This window comes from Dermacentor variabilis, chromosome 2, assembly GCF_050947875.1.
Source record: "Dermacentor variabilis isolate Ectoservices chromosome 2, ASM5094787v1, whole genome shotgun sequence".
NCBI classification, from domain to species: Eukaryota; Metazoa; Arthropoda; class Arachnida; order Ixodida; family Ixodidae; genus Dermacentor; species Dermacentor variabilis.
In genome coordinates, this window is record NC_134569.1 from 124371828 (window position 1) to 124392287 (window position 20460).

At 47.0% G+C, this 20460-nt stretch overlaps 1 long non-coding RNA gene across 1 annotated transcript; it reads right to left on the reverse strand.

Annotated features, from left to right (window-relative positions):
- Nucleotides 1-287: 287 nt before the first annotated feature.
- LOC142570965 (uncharacterized) lies at nucleotides 288-11521 on the reverse strand. The gene is made up of 3 exons (XR_012825725.1): nucleotides 11461-11521; nucleotides 2421-2507; nucleotides 288-478 (listed from the first exon to the last, which is right to left on the reverse strand). It is a non-coding gene; the product is annotated as an uncharacterized LOC142570965 (long non-coding RNA).
- Between the last annotated feature and the right edge of the window lie 8939 nt (nucleotides 11522-20460).

Consider the following 20460-nt stretch of genomic DNA (forward strand, 5'->3'; position numbering starts at 1 on the left):
GTGCCCTCTACCTCTCATCAAGATTCTTCTGTATACAAGCATTGTGCATCGCCTTCGTCCGCGTAACGCAGATAGGTAGCAACGTGGCTCGAGTTACCCACTACTGTCCCCCCGCCCCTGCTACGTCGCTAACTTATACAAGCTTCACATCATTTAGTTTCTAACAGCACGTTGGATATGCATGTAACTTTTTTTAGGGGGTGCGTGGGCTGCGTGTAGAAGGGGCACATAGAATAGAAATAATTAATTCACGGGCCAGTTTAGTTTTCTGTGAAGGGGTAATTTATTATTCGGTAGTAATGATCGAACGCTCGTGAAAATACACGCGCGTGAGAGGTGCTCTAGATATTGTCCAAAACAGCCTTGCACGTTTCGTCGTCGAACACCGCGACCGCCTTGTCGCAGTTGTCTTCGAACTGGTCAATGCAATCCTGTGGGAAACTGTGCAACACATCTTTGGTGACCCATAGACCACAGCCTGCAAAAAAGAAAGCAAAAGTTCCCTCTGTGAGTGCTGCTTGAGCGTAAGAGAAGAAAAAAATCTAAATGCATGACCTCGTGATAAGACGAACATGGGAATTATGCATTATCATACGTTACTCCCGGGGATTTTCTTACAAGCCCTTACCTCCCTTTTTCTCGTGACTTCTCGCTCCTCTCTCTCTCTCTTTTAGATCCTCATTGTATGAACTTTTCGCATTTCTGATTTGCTGATTTCAATAGACAAGAAAATGCGATTAGGTATACGCTGTACCCTTTTTGAGTTGTTGCTTTTTGTGATGCAAAACTCGAGTAGGCGGATTCTGAAATGATCTTATTTGAATGTGCTGTCGACTGCTGCATATGTAATTGTTGCCAAAGGGCTCGTCAAGCTGGTTACGTAGTTCTTTCTCCCCCCCCCCTCTCTGTCGCACGTAAATAATGGGGAAACTTTACACTTCAAAGCTAGATCACATCTTCACTGGAAATTATCGAGGCCATTCGAAAGTGCACATGTTTCATATAGTAGTCCCATCTTTGTAGAAGATTTACTCTATTCTTTTACAGAATTTATTTTCTACTTGCTAGATAATATAGTTAGTTGAAATGGAGCCGTTTAGTTCATCTTACTCCTCCACATCACAGCAAACATCTTGGCTGTGGCAGTCTCGATGCCTGAAGGCAGAACACGACAGCTTACAGACCATGTTGCTGTCCTGTAAAAATGTCGCGTACTACGTGATGCGTGTGGCATGACCAATTCTCCCCATTCCATCGCCTTGGTCTTAGTTGGCACTGCCTATGCGTCGAAGGAGCAACATACTATTACATGTTATATACATGTAGGGAAAGGTACCCCAATTAGTTGGCGCACATCAAGCCACCGCAGTACCTCAATTAGCAGAGTGCTGGAACCGTCGTGCGTAGATGCTAGGATCTGCTTCCATCGGCGGCAAAATGCATTTTCTTCCAGTTTTATTCACTTTTTCTTGCGGTAGCCATTCTATGGCCGCTCCCGAGGTTCTTCGCCGTCGGCGTCGGTGGCGTCGGGAGGTTCCTTATAAAGTCAAAGTGCGAAAACATCCCATCAGCGCCTCGTATGCTGTAGGTGCGAGGGAGAGCTTCCGAGGGTTAGCCGACAAGGATGGTGGCTTCATGCGGCAGCGTCTTTCCGTACGCGTAACGGAAGAATGTGGAAAGCTCGCGCGGTCTGCTCACGTGCACACGTGGCAGGGCCCGGGATTCGGGAGATGTGCGCGCGCTTGTAGAAGGTAGGAAGGGGGCAGGTTCGTGCGCATCTCCTTTTCTATTTTGACTGCGGCGGCTGAGCGCTGCCGTCCTAAGTCTACCATGCAAACAATCTGCGATGGCATTGAAGGCCACACGGCTCGATATAGCTGATAGCTTCGTGTGCGCTGAGTTCTCGTACACCTAGTTCACACTGACGGGAGAGGCAGCACGAAGGGCATTTCGCTCGCCTCAGCTGCCGCTCGAAACAGGCCAACGTTCTGACAGCGAGTGTGCGCGCTCATTGATCGAGATGGGTTCGTACTTGCCTGGGCGCGTGATAGCGCATTTGTTAATTTAGTTAATACGCGAATACCTAATGCAGCTTACAAAATTGATGAAACTACTAATCTTACTTCATATAACAGTATAATAATTCTCTATCGCAGCCAATGATACGACTCTGAATCAAAACCGCGACTTTTTTTCCTTGTTCGGATGACGAACTCCATGGCAATATTTACTCATCACTCGTAACTGACTCTACAAATCATTAAGTAAATTGGTACATCCAATGATCTCGTTGAGGTCATAGTTTGTTGTCTTCGTGCAAGTATAACAAAATTGCATACGATCGTATGCCGCTTCTATGTCATCCCTGCTAAACAATCAACACTATGTGCCTATTAGCCTAGCTTATAGCAGATTCTTACTTTGTCTCATCTTGAACGGGAAGTCCGCCACGGAGCAATTCCTATAGTTGCTATATATCACATTCACCCTTTTCTCACCATCGGCACCTGAAAAACAAAAGAAAGATAAAGCGCAGAGAACTGCGTATCTAGGCTTGTATCCGAAATGACTTCTTACGCAATCATTATTCGTAAGAACAATTTCCAGCAAGTCATGATACCACAGATCCTATTAGCGAAGGCGACCAACCAATAATTAATAACCGATACAAACAAAAACGTTGCGAACTCGCTCCATGAATTATATGTTCAATTTCGCGAATTCAGTTGCTTGGCGCAAAGATTGCGAAATCTGATTACAACCAGTGCGGATGTGAAAAACAAAAGGAAGGGAATTTTTGACAAGCGTTGAACTTCTCCGACGTTTTTACTGCGTCTAACAGGCGAGCTGTTGACTGGTATGCAATATTCCTGCGCTAAAACTCAAAAGTCGATGAAAAACATTCGTTCATCCTTTCACGTCAGAGGCACTTGCAGGTAACAGGGCCAAAACTTTTGCAAGTTAGTGTACGTCTCACTGTCAATGCGGCTATATTATTTTGATGACTAATCAAAACGCTTTTTGTTCATGCACTATATTGATAGAACATGTCTGTAACATAGGACATGTAGAGGCGTCCACTGATCATTGTCGACCGCACTTTATCTAGTAAGCCTGAGTACAATCGCTATTATATGCAATATTGGGCTACACCTTGCTTTTTTTATTTGTTTATCATAAATATCTATTAAACTTAAGCAGCAAAGGTTTTAAGCTACCGCGCATAAATACCATAACTTATAAAACCTTACAACATTTCTCCTATTTTCCGCATACGTAGATATGTGTGTGCCCTGTCTGCGTCCGAGTGTGGGGTGCTATTGGGTGCGGGCTCTGCCACTGGAAAACCTAGCGCTGGCGTCGGCTTAACGTGGTATGAGGCATCACGTGGACAAAGCGGCCGCGTCGGCTGCTTCGAAAGTGCAAGTTGAAACCGAAAAATTAAAGTCCCAGCTGCGCTGCGATTCTGATTAAGTGGGGAGGTTTTCCCGATTCGGTGCCTGCTTTACAACATTTGAAAGCACTATAATAGGTAGCGGCTGCCTTTGAAGGTGTCGAACATGGTAGGCTACTGCTCGGTGCCGCAGTGCCGAAGGTAAACAGCGACACCCGGTGTCACACGTAGCCGCAGGACAATAAGCTGCGTGAAGCTTGAATCGCGAAATTTAGAACCGGCAAGCAGCTACCGTCTACAATCGGGTATGGAGCAAGCACAAACGCCAGGAAAGATTGGTGATACGGCGTCGGCACTGCGATTTTCGGTGAGTAGCAGAAAATGCTTACTGACACCCTTGCCCGCGTGCTGCCAGTCAGTGGGATGAAGCATTTATCTATGAACTTGTTCATGCTAGGCACTGGCAAGTTCACTGCGATGGAAAGGGAACGGTAAGTGGGATATGATTTCCTTATATCCACTATGCATGAAGGAAAAACGAGTGACCACTACGTAATTGTCTCGTCTCTTATTGAAATAAATCGTGTCCTTACATAACCTGTGAGTTTTTAGGTATAAATATGAATATTAAAGAAAAACATGCTCGTTTATACGAGTTATCTGCTATAATGGGCCTCAATTGCAACGTCATCTATGTATTTCTAAATGCAGACGGCACTAAAACTCTGTGAACAAACAAAATAGCTGCTAATTGCACTGGTAATGCTTGTCGAATGGACAAACCGAAACGCCAAACGTGTGAACGCGATTGGTATGCAGGCCAAAAAGGGTGTTCGAGGCCGCTTTTGAACGCCTGCGCACCAAAATTTCACCAGGCGTAAAAGCTTGTTTTAACGCGATAACGTTAAGGGCCCCGTGTTGCAAGAAATCCGGTGTCGGCGTCCGGCGTTGACGCCGGCGTTGATGTCGCGTAAGCAAAAGAACGTTTTGCGTATTCCATACGGCACTAAAAGTCTTGTTCAAACACTAAAGTGGCTCATACCTTGTCTTACATTCTTAACAAGGTTATTGCGGGGAATATTGAGAATGACAGCCCACAAACAATTGTCATGAAACAAAACACCGACGGTGCAAGCTTCTTATGTCAAATGTTCTCAGTCTGAAATAGTAAAAGTCCGAAACACTAACAGAACATAAGCCCACGCAAGACGCCGTGTTTTACCTTAAATCTCGCCTTCGTGCAAACGTTTCCCTGCTATCGTTTACTGGAAGAAATTACTTTTACATAAGCTGCAGTTGCCGGGAAGCGTCAGAAGCAGTCAAGGACCATTGAATGTTGTCATGTTCCACTCTTAAAGGTGAAGCTTAAGCGTCGTATAAATTTCGCATGTGCCTTTCGCGCGCTAGTTCTCTGAACACGGGTGTTCATAATGAGTGAACTTCCAAATGAGACAATAAACAAGCATCTGTGGCCTAATGCTTTCAATATCGGGCTTCTGCGCTAAAGGTCTTGTGTTAGAAACTTGCCATCGGATAATTTTGTTAGTTTTTTAATGAAGTTGACTATGTTTGTTAAAGCACCGTACTAATGAACTTGCAAAGTAAGAAACTCGTTTGAAGCAACACCACAAAGTTTTCGCAAATCCACGTAGTAAACATAACTCTTATGGTGGCTCAATTGCTCTGGTTACAGCTACCATTGACAAAAGTGCCACATCTTCTTCAAGTATTTATTGTATTAAACTCTATGCTTGAAGCGGTAAATTACTTTGCTGCAGCGTTCCGAGATGGCTGCACAGTACCGTTAAACGCCTTCAGCGTTAGGATCAAGATACATATAAAAAAGTGTCTCATTATTGGCAAGAAAGCTTCACTTCCAAAAACCTCAACATCAGGATAGGCGGGCTCAGTTCAGAGTTCCGACAGGTGCTAAAAATGATCTTAGCCAAAACGCAAAGACGCGACGAGCAATAAATGAATGATTGTCCATTTGAGCTCTTTCTAGCTGACCTCCAACGGGGAGGCGTTAAAACGCGACGTGTGAAACACAAAGTGTGGTTTACTGGCTCAGATAAACTGCGCAAACAAGCTGCTGCCCATTTGTGTGAGGCATACGCCAGGTCGCCTTTATTTTCAACTTTTGATAATTACTTTCTGAAGTGAATCTAGGCTGCGAAGCAGGCTGCGTTGCTGCCTGTTCTCTGACTGACACGAGATGCGGGTCACGCCATCGCATGACGCCGTCGGTCTTCGCAACTGCTGCATGAAAACTGTTGCGGCGGCCTCTTCACCAGCTTCGCTGTAAAATCAATTCCTCTATAAAAATTTGCGAAAGCAGAGGACACGTCAAACGGCGTAGTAACATGCCTAGACATATAGATATTTGTGTATAGTATACTTTTTACAGCGTACGAGATGGCTACATCAGAGGACATGGACCTCCAAATAACACCCCCGCATCCGGTTGACAACGCGGACGAAAACGGGGACACAAGAAAAGCCAAGAGATCGCCGCCCACAACCAGGCGATGGATGGCTGACAGTTCTGTCGCGGCGACAGCGAGATGCTGTCAAGCGCAACGACAGGGAAACGGCTCCCAACAACAAGAATAACATAAACGGACAGCCATCAGCATGCGGCGCGCAAGGAGACGGGCAAATCGGTCGTCGCAACATGCGCCCGAGGAAGGGGAAGCCTCTGCCACCATCACCGAAGAATGACATCAAGATAATGCTGAAGCCCCACAAAGGACTAATGCTCAAGGAATATCTGAGAACAGAAATACCACAAGCGATTATTCGGGCTACCGGGACGATAATCACAGGAAACGGACCGAACCATCGAAAAATCACTGGAGAAGATTTCATACTGCGAATCCGAGAGGGAGCAAATATCATCATCGTCTCCACACCTTCACTGGAAGTGGCGGACGTCATTCGTCGAATCACGTGCATGGAGCTGCGGGGCAAGCAACACCCCTTCAACGTGTACGTAGCGGATCCAGATGATAGCTACAAAGGGGTGGTGCACGGATTCCCAGCACACACCGAATCAGCAGATCTCCAGCAACACCTGCGAGTCAGGACCCAAGGAGTCACCATCGAAAGGGCCCGAATGCTAGGAAGCTCTAATACCGCTCTCCTCACTTTCACGGGAGGCACGCGCCCCAAATGCGTGTACTACATGGGAGTAGAGATGCGGTGTACGGAATACAGGCCAACAATCCAAATGTGCCTGGAGTGCATGCAAGAGGGACACCGCTCAGACGTTTGTCCGAACCCCAAGAACATATGCCGTGGCTGCGGACTCGAAAACCCACCCCCACAAGGACACGAATGTGAAGTGAAGTGCGCCGTGTGCAGGGCTGCGGGGCACGAGACTCGTCGGTGCCCGAACAAACTGATTGCCGCCAAGCGCGTGAAGACGACTCGCCAGTCTCGATCGCGGGAGCGGTCGGGACAGAACACCAAAAAGGCACCGGGGCGCTGGTTCGAGTCCATGGAAGAGGAGGACTTCTACCGGCACCGATCGAGATCCAGATCTCCACACGGAAGCAGAGCGAAGAGCACTACCCCCTCGAGGGACCCCTCCAGCTCCAGGGCTTCGCAGCGGTCAAATTCGCCACTGCCTAAAAAACAGCAGGTGAGCTGGGCGAGGGTTGTTTCTCCCACTGCTCCAAAACAGAATACTGGCGAAAACGATAAGCGTATTCAAAAATTGGAAAAGGAAAATGCGCGGCTAAGAGAACAGCTCTCAGGAGAAGAACGCAAACGACAATCACTTGAGAAACAAATATCAGAGTTAGAGGCGCGCTTCAATAGCACACTACAGCAGCTGGAAACACCGCGTCAGTCTGAAGAGATAGCCAAAGCGAAAGCGGCGGCAGGTATAAACTCCGTCTCCACGCAGTCTCCGACAACCCAAATCTCAAAAAACACGCAGATAACGGCAGCGCAGGTCCAGACAATGATCGCGGAAAACTTGAAAATATTTATGCATGAAATGATGACGTTAGTTACCCAAAGGTTAACGGAATTTCAACAACTATGCACGAAGGACTTCGAGAAACACAAGGTATTCGTGGCGGAACAGCTTAAGGCAGTCTCGAAGGCTGTTCCAACCAAAAAACGCGCAATTGCGATAGGAGCGGGTTCGGCAAAAACTAAAATAAGCCACTGCGTAACAGAATCCGACGGCTCGGACACGGAAACGTCACGGGCTTAAAATAAGAGTGGGCAACATGGCTAATCACGCTAAGAAATCACAACGAATACAAAATTCAGACCAATTAGAGATATGGCAATGGAACTGCCGTTCCTTCTCCAGGAAAGCAGCAGTGTTCCACCAGTTTATCAAAAACTCCGGAATCGCTCCGGATGTAATATGTCTGCAGGAGGTGGGGGCCAAGCCGGCCAAACTGCAGGGATACTACACTCTGAGCGATCCTCAAAATTCGAAGGTCGCCACGCTGGTGAGCAAGTCGATAAACGCTCAATCATTAACACTTCCGCAAACTGAGGGAGAGACTAATTCCATTGTTATCAGTGTGGTGCCAAGGAAACGAAGTAAAGCACACACACTAATCACAAATCTCTACAGTCCTCCCAAAAGCAAAGGGGACGACCTACCCCACATTCTCTCAGCAACAAAAGATTTAGCGGGCACCAGGGATAAGGCGGTGATAGTGGGTGACTTCAATGCACCCCACATACTATGGGGATACGCGAAAACGTCGCCCAAAGGGTTCCTACTCGAGCGCACCGCAAAGGCCTTGGGCTTACGGGCAATCAATCAGATCGGCAAACCGACGCGCACAGGTAACAGCGTCAGCAGAGACACGGCGCCCGACCGTGCCTTTACAGTTAACATCAGAGACGCACAATGGGTTTCCTTTGACGAAAATTTGGGAAGCGATCACGACATAATCCGAATAGCGCTCTCCACGCCCAACATACGGAGAAGATTAGGAATGACTAAATTAACTGACTGGCCTCGTTATAGACAACTCCAGAGAGCGCTGGAGGAGTCGGATACAGCCCCGACCAACATGCGAGAATGGACTGAATTCCTTCGACGAGCACACGGGGACACCACTAAAGCCATTGAGCGTACAGCGGAGGTGCGGGTGATAGACTCTCACCTGGTCAGCCTATGGGAAGAGAGGCGGAAACTGGCCAAGAGGTGGAAAAGGCAACGTCTAAACAAACACCTGAGACAACGCATCGCTCTCTTGGCAGAGCAAGCCCAAGGCCATGCCAACGAGCTCGCTAAAAACGAGTGGGCGACGTTCTGTGGAACCCTGTCAGGAACTCTTGGAACGACCAGTACGTGGCGAATACTACGAAGCATGCTAGACCCGATGAGCACGCGTACTGAGAATAACAAGAAGCTCCAAATTATAGCAGACAACTTCGAGGGTACAGACCAAGATCTCGTCCATGCGCTTCAGAAAAAGTACATAGGACCCTCACCTGCCACGGGATCGTCGTACGCGAGGAGACAATACGCGGGGGAAGCGAACCCTAAATTAGACGAAGATATAACGTACGCGGAAATGTATGAGGCGGCACAGTCCGCGGTTAAAAACTCGGCACCGGGCCCAGACTCGATCACAAATGCAATGATTCGAAACATGGATTCGGTAGCCCTAGCGAAAATCACAAAGACATTTAATAGCGAGTGCTGGGCCAAGGGAGACTTGCCCCAAGAGTGGAAATTGGCTAAAATAATCATGATCCCCAAACCAAAAAAGAATCCCTCGATTGATACACTACGGCTGGCGTCGCTCACGTCCTGCCTAGGTAAGCTCTATGAAAGGGTTATCCATAGCAGATTGCAGCGATACCTGGAAGAGCGGAGCTGGTTCCCGGACTCCATGATAGGATTTCGCACGGGTTTATCTTGCCAGGACGCGTTCCTCCTACTTAGAGACGAAATTCTAACTAATATAGCGTACGGCGACGAGAGACTAGTCCTAGCACTAGACCTGAAAGGAGCCTTCGACAACGTCTCTCACGCCGCAATATTGGAGGAACTCGAACTCGCGGGTTGTGGTGAGCGCACATACAATTACTTAAGAGCGTTTCTTTCCAACCGCGAGGCGAGCATCAGTATAGGCCAAATAACTTCGGATTTATTTAAAATGCCTGACAAAGGAACACCTCAAGGAGCTATTTTATCTCCTCTTCTCTTCAACATAGCGATGTGTCGCCTCGCGCACGATCTGGATCGGATACCCGACCTAGGTTACACGCTCTACGCGGACGACATCACGCTGTGGACGAGCAGAGGTTCACTAGGGGATAAAGAATATACGCTCCAAAGCGCAGTATTAGCGGTGGAAAAGTTTTCTAGACGGAGTGGCCTGAAGTGCGCTCCCGAAAAATCTGAGGTTATCCGGATACACGCGAAAGGCTACAAATCCAGAGGATCGATTAACATCGTGGTTGAGGGCCAATCAGTCCGAGAGGTACCCACGATGCGAGTCCTGGGTTTGTGGCTTCAGAGCGACGGGAGAGCAGTACAGACACTCAAGACCCTCAAATCCACAGCCAACAACATAGCCCAAATGATACGTCGCGTGACGTATCGAAAAGCGGGAATGCGAGAAGACGATACCCTAAGGCTCGTACAGGCCTTAGTGGTTAGTCGAATCACGTATGGCTTACCATACCAAATCCTGAACAGGGAGGAGGAAAAGCAGGCTAACACAATAATCCGAACCGCTTTCAAAGCTGCTCTGGGCCTGCCTAAATGTACTTCAACGGAGCGCATGTTAGCTTTGGGAGTGCACAATACTTTCGACGAACTGAGGCAAGCCACCCTGATGCGACAGAGGGAGCGCCTCAGCTTCACAAAAACTGGTAGGGCAATATTGGCTAGACTGAATATCCCAGCATACCCCATTTATCTCACAGAGCAGGACGTGCCTCTCCCTCTTTCGATGAGATCCAAAATTACAGTAGCCCCAATTCCAAAGAATATGCATCCCGAGTACAACAAAGAAAGGCGCAAAGCACGCGCGCAACACATTCAATCAGCGTACTCTAATAACCATAGGTACAACACGTACTACACGGACGCAGCTCTGTATGCAGAGGCGACCGGGCAGCGCTACCAAAGGAGGTACGCCCTGGCAGTCGTGAACACTATCAGCCAACAGCAAATTACCGCGTCGGCCACGGCAGGATCTCCCACTTCGGCTGAAATATTAGCAGTGGCGATCGCACTCGCTCACGCGGAGCGTTCGCAAAGGGACTCGGTCGTGGTCAGGGACTCCCAGGAGACATGTCGCATGTTTCTCAAGGGGCACGTGACTGCGGCTAGCCTCGCGATAATTCCCAAATCCTTCAACCACCATCATCGCCTACTCTGGTGCCCGGGCCACGCGGGGGTACAGGGGAACGAAAAGGCTAACGCGTTAGCTCGAGGGTTCACTAACCGAGCGACGGCGTCCCCTTCTAACCCCAACCACCCGCACTATCCCTCACAAAATTCCACCAATTTAAATGCCAAAGACATCCTTGCTCATCAGCGTGGAGTCCGCAGAAAATACCCGCCGCCGATTGGCGTAACGGGGAAGAGGCCGCCGATTGGCGTAAAATACAGACCGGGGTGTTCCCCCATTTAAAATTGCTAAACGCCATGTATCCCACTCGTTATAGGGCCAACTGTCCTTGGTGCGGTGGCATACCTACCCTGATACACATAACCTGGGAGTGCACTAAGCACCCTCATAGCCTAAATACCAGTAGGACAATGGAGCAGTGGGAGGCACAGCTCGCCCGCTCCGACCTGGCAGGACAAAAGTCCTTAATTAGCCAGGTCAGGCAGGCGGCAGAGGCCAGTGGGGCCCTGGACTGAGAGGCTCCGACCACCCCTCCTTCAAATCTTCACAATTGCAATAAAGTTTCTCTCTCTCTCTCTCTCGAATCAAATAGGGTCTGTTTCCGTCTTTAACAAGTGCTGAAAAGGGTATTAGCGGTATTGAGTGCCACACTTTCCAGGTTACTCCAGTTCTAGCAAAATATTTGTGGTATTATTTTAATCCTCATTTCATATTTACCATCGTCCACAGTGAAGACAGGTTTGTCGGTTGTTGATCCTTCCTTGAAATAGTAGGTGTGGTTCTCTCTGAAAGAAATACAAAATTTCCGTCTCATGCATCTCTTAGGCAAAATGAAACCAAATGTGTTCTAGGTGTAGTATAACTTTTTTTTGTTTTAGAAGCACTCAATCATTAACTACTACTCAATCTTAACCACTCAATCTTAACTACTACACGCAGAGACAAAGAAACAGCACGCGCATGCGATCGCATAGATGAGATGAATACATATATATAGAAAAGCATCAGTCATAGCTCTCGAAGTATAATATAATATAATATAGAATAGCTCTCGAAGATAGCTATTCCGGCGGCTAGCTTCCCACGCTATGAGTGCCGTCCTCGCACCTGTTAAAGCTTTTCCTAGACGCTAGAACTATACTATTCCTGCGCAACCTTGAGCGATCGGAAAGCGCGTTTTCCACGCCTGGCCGGCGGAGAGGGGAGGCTTCGTTCCGGCCGCGAAGCTCTACACATCCCCGTAAGGAGCCTGGTGGTGGTCTCGTGCTGACGATGCCCTCTCGGTGAGCGCATATTTCCCCCCTCATCTTTTAAGAGATTCAATACATACAAGCATTTGTCTCGCAAACCAGATTTATTTCAAGGAAATTTTCCACGTCTCAATTATTTCTCTCGTCGTATTCGAGTGCTGATTGCCGTGTTATAGTTTGTTAACGAAGCTTCCCCTCAAGTCTAAATATTGGAAGGCAGTTTGTCGTGTGCGTATCATGGCCACGCATGCTTATATCGCCTTTCCGTTTCTCTACCACGGTTGCGCCTTAAAACCACGGCGCTGCAAGTTTGCTTTCCTTTCCTTCCCTCTTCTCCGCCCTTAAACTGGCTCTGTTAACTACTACACGCAGAGGCAAGAAACAGCGCGCGCTTTAGAGCCTATAGATGAGATGAATATTTACAATTAATATTAGGGTTATATTTATATTCGAGTGCTGATTGCCGTGTTATAGTTTGTTAACGAAGCTTCCCCTCAAGTCGAAATACTTTAAGGCAGTTTGTCGTGTGCGTATCATGGCCACGCATGCTTATATCGCCTTTCCGTTTCTCTACCACGGTTGCGCTTTAAAACCACGGCGCTGCAAGTTTGCTTTCCTTTCCTTCCCTCTTCTCCGCCCTTAAACTGGCTCTCTTAACTACTACACGCAGAGACAAAGAAACAGCACGCGCATGCGATCGCATAGATGAGATGAATACATATATATAGAAAAGCATCAGTCATAGCTCTCGAAGTATAATATAATATAATATAGAATAGCTCTCGAAGATAGCTATTCCGGCGGCTAGCTTCCCACGCTATGCGTGCCGTCCTCGCACCTGTTAAAGCTTTTCCTAGACGCTAGAACTATACTATTACTGCGCAACCTTGAGCGATCGGAAAGCGCGTTTTCCACGCCTGGCCGGCGGAGAGGGGAGGCTTCGTTCCGGCCGCGAAGCTCTACACATCCCCGTAAGGAGCCTGGTGGTGGTCTCGTGCTGACGATGCCCTCTCGGTGAGCGCATATTTCCCCCCTCATCTTTTAAGAGATTCAATACATACAAGCATTTGTCTCGCAAACCAGATTTATTTCAAGGGAATTTTCCACGTCTCAATTATTTCTCTCGTCGTATTCGAGTGCTGATTGCCGTGTTATAGTTTGTTAACGAAGCTTCCCCTCAAGTCTAAATATTGGAAGGCAGTTTGTCGTGTGCGTATCATGGCCACGCATGCTTATATCGCCTTTCCGTTTCTCTACCACGGTTGCGCCTTAAAACCACGGCGCTGCAAGTTTGCTTTCCTTTCCTTCCCTCTTCTCCGCCCTTAAACTGGCTCTCTTAACTACTACACGCAGAGGCAAGAAAGAGCGCGCGCTTTAGATCCTATAGATGAGATGAATATTTACAATTATTATTAGGGTTGTAATTATATTCGAGTGCTGATTGCCGTGTTATAGTTTGTTAACGAAGCTTCCCCTCAAGTCTAAATACTTTAAGGCAGTTTTCCTAGTCTCTAACGCCGCTCGAGTTCACGCTGCTCCTCTGGCGGCTATTTTTCCAAGAAATTATACCTTCCAACCACTCAGAATCGACTGTCGCGGACAACACCAGCCCCTTTCCACATAAGTATGAGGCTCGGAGCAGGAGCTATGGCGCTTGAAAGTAACCATTGGCTTGACGAACCAACCGAATGAGCTACCTTTCCGGACAACATTGAAGGATCACGAGTTCAAATCACAAGTTATGTTCCTTTTTTTTTCCCCTTTTTTTCTTTTTTTTTCTTTTTTCAATGTCTTTACCTTCAGTTTATCACTGTACGGAAACCCTCCTAAAAGAAAAAATTATATATCCTCAATTATGTGTGGCCACACATGTGCAGGTCGTAAATACCAGGTTCTCTAGCCGAGTGCCATCCATGCGGTATAACCGAGCTCAGATTGGCCCACCTTGACTGATCAAATTGGGCACCACTGTAGGTTAAATGAGGCGTACAACTCCTGCGGGACCCGCCGTGGTTGCTCAGTGGTCATGGTGTTAGACTGCTGAGCACGAGGTCGCGGGATCGGACCCCGGCCACGGCGGCCGCATTTCGATGGGGGCGAAATGCGAAAACACCCGTGTACTTAGAATTTGGTGCACGTTAAAGAACCCCAGGTGGTCGAAATTTTCGGAGTCCTCCACTAAGGCGTGCATAATCAGAAAGTCGTTTTGTCACGCAAAACCCCATTCTCCAATTTTTAATTTAACTCCTGCGGGGACGGTAGAGTATCCGTCTCCAGTGCAAAAGGACCGTGATTCAAATCCCGGTGCAGCGCAATTCTCCACCGGAAAATACAAAAAAAACGTGTGTTGAGAAAATTGCACAAACAGGCCTGGAGTGCGGCCTGATCCCGGTGACCAGAACCGGTAACGCACTCTCTCACCAGAGCAGGATTGGCCACCCTGGTGCAGTACTGGGCCACAACCTCCTATATGAACACAACAATCAAACCCCGGCCCTCAGTCCCCAGCAGCCGCGAAGCAGCTGACCACGGCGGCGGTCAGATCTGTGACGCTGCAGAGGGTGCTAAGAATACCTGGCTCCGGACAGGCCGCCATTGGAATCTGAACCTGGCAACGTTTAACGTTAGAACGCTATCTAGCGAGGCGAGTCTAGCAGTGTTATTGGAGGAATTAGAGGGTAGTAAATGGGATATAATAGGGCTCAGTGAGGTTAGGAGGACAAAAGAAGCATATACAGTGCTAAAAAGCTGGCATGTACTGTGTTACCGGGGCTTAGCAGAGAGACGAGAACTAGGAGTCGGATTCCTGATTAATAAGGAAATAGCTGGTAACATACAGGAATTCTATAGCATTAACGAGAGGGTGGCAGGTCTTGTTGTGAAGCTTAATAAGAGGTACAAATTGAAGGTGGTACAAGTCTATGCCCCTACATGCAGTCATGATGACCAGGAAGTCGAAAGCTTTTATGAAGACGTGGAATCGGCGATGGGTAAAGTCAAAACAAAATACACTATACTGATGGGCGACTTCAATGCCAGGGTAGGCAAGAAGCAGGCTGGAGACAAGTCAGTGGGGGAATATGGCATAGGCTCTAGGAATAGCAGAGGAGAATTATTAGTAGAGTTTGCAGAACAGAATAATATGCGGATAATGAACACCTTTTTCCGCAAGCGGGTTAGTCGAAAGTGGACGTGGAGGAGCCCGAATGGTGAGACTAGAAATGAAATCGACTTCATACTCTGCGCGAACCCTGGCATCATACAAGATGTAGACGTGCTCGGCAAGGTACGCTGCAGTGACCATAGAATGGTAAGAACTCGAATTAGCCGAGACTTGAGGAGGGAACGGAAGAAACTGGTACACAAGAAGCCAATCAATGAGTTAGCGGTAAGAGGGAAACTTGAGGAATTCCGGATCAAGCTGCAGAACAGGTACTCGGCTTTAACTCAGGAAGAGGATCTTAGTGTTGCAGCAATGCACGACAATCTCATGGGCATCATTAAGGAGTGCGCAATAGAAGTCGGTGGTAACGCCGTTATACAGGAAACCAGTAAGCTATCGCAGGAGACGAAAGATCTGATCAAGAAACGCCAATGTATGAAAGCCTCTAACCCTACAGCTAGAATAGAACTGGCAGAACTTTCTAAGTTAATCAACAAGCGTAAGACAGCGGACATCAGAAACTATAATATGGATAGAATTGAACAGGCTCTCAGGAACGGAGGAAGCCTAAAAACAGTGAGGAAGAAACTAGGAATAGGCAAGAATCAGACGTGTGCGTTAAGAGACAAAGCCGGCAATATCGTTACCAATATGGATGAGATAGTTCAAGTGGCTGAGGAGTTCTATAGAGATTTATGCAGTACCAGTGGTACCCACGACGATAGTGGAAGAGAGAATAGCCTAGAGGAATTCGAAATCCCACAGGTAACGCCAGAAGAAGTAAAGAAAGCCTTAGGAGCTATGCAAAGGGGGAAGGCAGCTGGGGAGGATCAGGTAACAGCAGATTTGTTGAAGGATGGTGGTCAGATTGTTCTAGAGAAACTGGCCACCCTGTATACGCAATGCCTCATAACCTCGAGCGTACCGGAATCTTGGAAGAACGCTAACATAATCCTAATCCATAAGAAAGGGGACGCCAAAGACTTGAAAAATTATAGACCGATCAGCTTACTGTCCGTTGCCTACAAAGTATTTACTAAGGTAATCGCAAATAGAATCAGGAACACCTTAGACTTCTGTCAACCAAAGGACCAGGCAGGATTCCGTAAAGGCTACTCAACAATAGACCATATTCACACTGTCAATCAAGTGATAGAGAAATGTGCAGAATATAACCAACCCTTATATATAGCTTTCATTGATTACGAGAAAGCGTTTGATTCAGTCGAAACCTCAGCAGTCATGGAGGCATTACGGAATCAGGGTGTAGATGAGCCATATGTAAAAATACTGGAAGATATCTATAGGGGCTCCACAGCCACCGTAGTCCTCCACAAAGAAAGTAACAAAATCCCTATAAAGAAAGGCGTCAGACAGGGAGATACGATATCTCCAATGCTATTCACAGCATGTTTACAGGAGGTATTCAGAGGCCTGGAGTGGGAAGAATTGGGGATAAAAGTTGATGGAGAATACCTTAGCAACTTGCGATTCGCTGATGATATTGCCTTGCTTAGTAACTCAGGAGACCAATTGCAATGCATGCTCACTGACCTGGAGAGGCAAAGCAGAAGGGTGGGTCTGAAAATTAATTTGCAGAAAACTAAAGTATTGTTTAACAGTCTCGGAAGAGAACAGCAGTTTACGATAGGTAGCGAAGCACTGGAAGTGGTAAGGGAATACATCTACTTAGGGCAGGTAGTGACCACGGATCCGGATCATGAGACTGAAATAACCAGAAGAATAAGAATGGGCTGGGGTGCGTTTGGCAGGCATTCTCAAATCATGAACAGCAGGTTGCCACTATCCCTCAAAAGGAAAGTGTATAACAGCTGTGTGTTACCAGTACTCACATATGGGGCAGAAACCTGGAGGCTTACGAAAGGGGTTCTGCTGAAATTGAGGACGACGCAACGAGCTATGGAAAGAAGAATGATGGGTGTAACGTTAAGGGATAAGAAAAGAGCAGATTGGGTGAGGCAACAAACGCGGGTAAACGACATCTTAGTGGAAATCAAGAAAAAGAAATGGGCATGGGCAGGACATGTAATGAGGAGGGAAGATAACCGATGGTCATTAAGCGTTACGGACTGGATTCCAAGGGAAGGGAAGCGTAGCAGGGGGCGGCAGAAAGTTAGGTGGGCGGATGAAATTAAGATGTTTGCTGGGACAACATGGCCACAATTAGTACATGACCGGGGTAGTTGGAGAAGTATGGGAGAGGCCTTTGCCCTGCAGTGGGCGTAACTAGGCTGATGATGATGATGATGATGATGATGAATCATTCACACTTGTAAAATAAGCTGAGATGTCTGTCTCACTTTCATTGTTGTACATTTCGCTCCTTTCATTATTCCTCAAAATGTTTTGTGCAGGTACTGCCAGTTGCGAAGTATTTGGCACGCGGCACATATTTTGTAGATTCTATATGCACTAAGCTAGAAACGTCAACTTTTCCCCACCGTTCTTTCTAAGCCAGTGAATCAGAGGGTGTTATAGAAGTAGCTGAAGTCAGAGTCCCCTTTCTTAACTAAACCTAATTTCGGCATTAGGAAAAAGACCATTCGAGGATAGTTTTTACTAATGGTAGAACACTCAGAAACTTGGTGTTCTATTTGGAAAAACGTTAAATGACGATAAAGGTGCCGTCGGGCTTCACGGACGATTTGAATTCCACAACTTTAATTCGAAATAACAACATGTTGATTAAATTTAATAAATACTGCAATGTGTTTCTGTAATACTTTGTACAATTTATATGACACAGCAAATAATAATTTCGCTCTAGCGCTCCAACACTACAATTTCAATTACGCCATAGCGATCCGTTATGCTTTGTTTGGGTGGACGATGCTTGCGAAGAGCGCTTCGCTTTTTCCTTGCCCTGAACAATATAGGTGGTATCGTCTACATCATGTGTAAGCATATGACTGAGTTTAATCATTTGGCCTTTGACACTGAATATCAGTATTCGACATCAACTACCCACTTTTATCCAGGGCGTTGGTGGCATGCCGGTGAGAGAGCAGTCTTAACTATATTCATGTGTCTTTTTCCAAGCTATTCTCTTGTCATTTGCACGAATACTCCCCCTATATCATACGCAACATGGTGCAATTACGTGATATGCGTTCTAAACGTGGCTGCCTCTGCTGCACGAATTTCCTACACTAAAGGCGATATGACACATCGCTGTCGCATTTATGCAAATACAATTACCACAAATCGTTTTCATACAAACCTCTCACCAGCTGCGCTCAAAGCAAGCTACCTAGTACCTTGCGTGCACCTGCCCGAAACCAATGCTTGAATTTATAACTTGAGGGCTTTGTACACCAGGCATAATCATCAGGGGCTCCGGGTCACAACGCATTGTGTCAAGGCTGCCTCGATTCATCTTCTAAAGGAATAGGAGGATCTTACACCAGAACCTTTGTTGTGGCTGTGTGGATATTCGATGTGCCGGCGAATTTTGAAATGTGCGTGTTAATTAGATGTTGGCCCTCTCAGCCCTGAATTTTTTACTTTAGGGAGACCTTTTTATTTCATATATTTAGTGTGACAAAGCTCTTAGAAGCATGATACAAAAAGAAAAATAATTTTAATGATTTTAGCCAATTTACAAACATTGTGTGAAATGACACCACCCGGGCTCAAATGTTGTGAATCAACACGTGATGTATCCTTTGAAAAAAACGTACACCTTTATTATAATCTCTATAGCAGGTGCTGGAAATGTTGGATGAAATTAGAATTTCATTCCCTCCAAACCTAGTGCTTGCTCGGTACCTTTACCGGTAACTGTACCAGTACCTGTACCGGTAACTGTACCAAATATAACTGGTCTAATCGCAACTGCTCAGCCATCCTGATCAGAGTTACAGTTAGCATTGAGTTCTTGATATCCCTAGGCCAAGCTCCTCTAAGGAATCTTCAGTTTATTTTTTTCATTTAGCGAACAGGTCTGGCACACGATTTTAATGATTCTTTGTTTTTACTGAAGAATAATCAGCAAGCAACTTAAAGTCCTGATTGTTGTAGATTTTGAAAGAAATAACGTTCCAGAACAAGTAAATATGTCAGAAATTTATAAAAATGCCCGTTGTGCTTCTAGAAAACGAGGCGGGAAACAGGAAATAAATCTATTTGACTACTCGCGATCTCAGTCTTACAATTTAGCCCAGGTGGCGTCATATTCGCATACCGCAGAATCAACTGGTTAATGAGAGGGAAAATCGTTTTGCTCATTTTTTTTCTTGAGCTGCCATTCAACGTATTTTTATTGTGGTGTAAAGGGGTTTATTAGTCACCGGCGCTTGGGACCGCCCGTTAAAGGAGGGCACGGACTGCCAGCACGAGCAGCATTTCCCGAAGAAGAGCGCATGTCCGAAGATGGTTCAACGTGTTCGATCACCTAGTTGACGGTGGATGCGCATTCGACGACACTGTAGACCCTTCATACTTAGGTAGTAATTTTGATGAGAGACCACGTGCAGCGGAAGGAACCGCGGGCCACACAAGTACTTTAGGAAGGAAGGTGGGCGCAGAAGCGGTGTCACCGTGAGTGCTCTTCCGGAGATCTTGGTCATCGGAAGTAAAGGCCCTACCGAGATCGCGCCACTCTTCAGCATTGCTTGCCGTGGCAGAAATGGGAGCACATTAAGATGTATCCGGGCGGTGTGGTAGAATCGGGTCCATGGGGTGCGACGGACGCCGACCGTACACTAAGAAATGGGGTGGTAAGCCCGCAATGCTGTGAGTAGCGGTGTTGTACGCGCGGGTCACGAAGCGCAGAATGACGTTCAAAGTTGTGCGGTTGGAGGCGCCGTACATGGAAAGCATGTTGCGGAGCATATGGTAAAGGCTGTAAAATCGCTGGTGAGAGCGGGGTGAAGATTTCCGGCACTGACAATTGGGGCAAGAGAGAAGGAACTTTTGAACGTAACTGTCCATCCCTCATCAGTAGTAACACTGTAGAGGGCGCTGGTCGTTTTGAAAACTCCCGACTGTGCATACTGTGGATCGAAGTGGAAAGCTCCGCATATCTCGGAACGCAGACTGCGTGGTACTACTAACAACCACTGGCGCCCGTTGGGGTTATAGTTGCGTCGATGAAGCAGGCTGTCGTGAATAGAGCAATGGTGAGCTTGACGACGCAACGTGCAAGTGGTTGGCTGTGCCGATGAACCAGTAAGCTAGTCTATAAGGGACGCAATCCAATGATCCTTGCGCTGCTCAGAAGCGATGGTGGTAAAGTTGAGCGAAGAAACGGTAAACTGGGATAGTGAGCAGCAGGCATTGCGG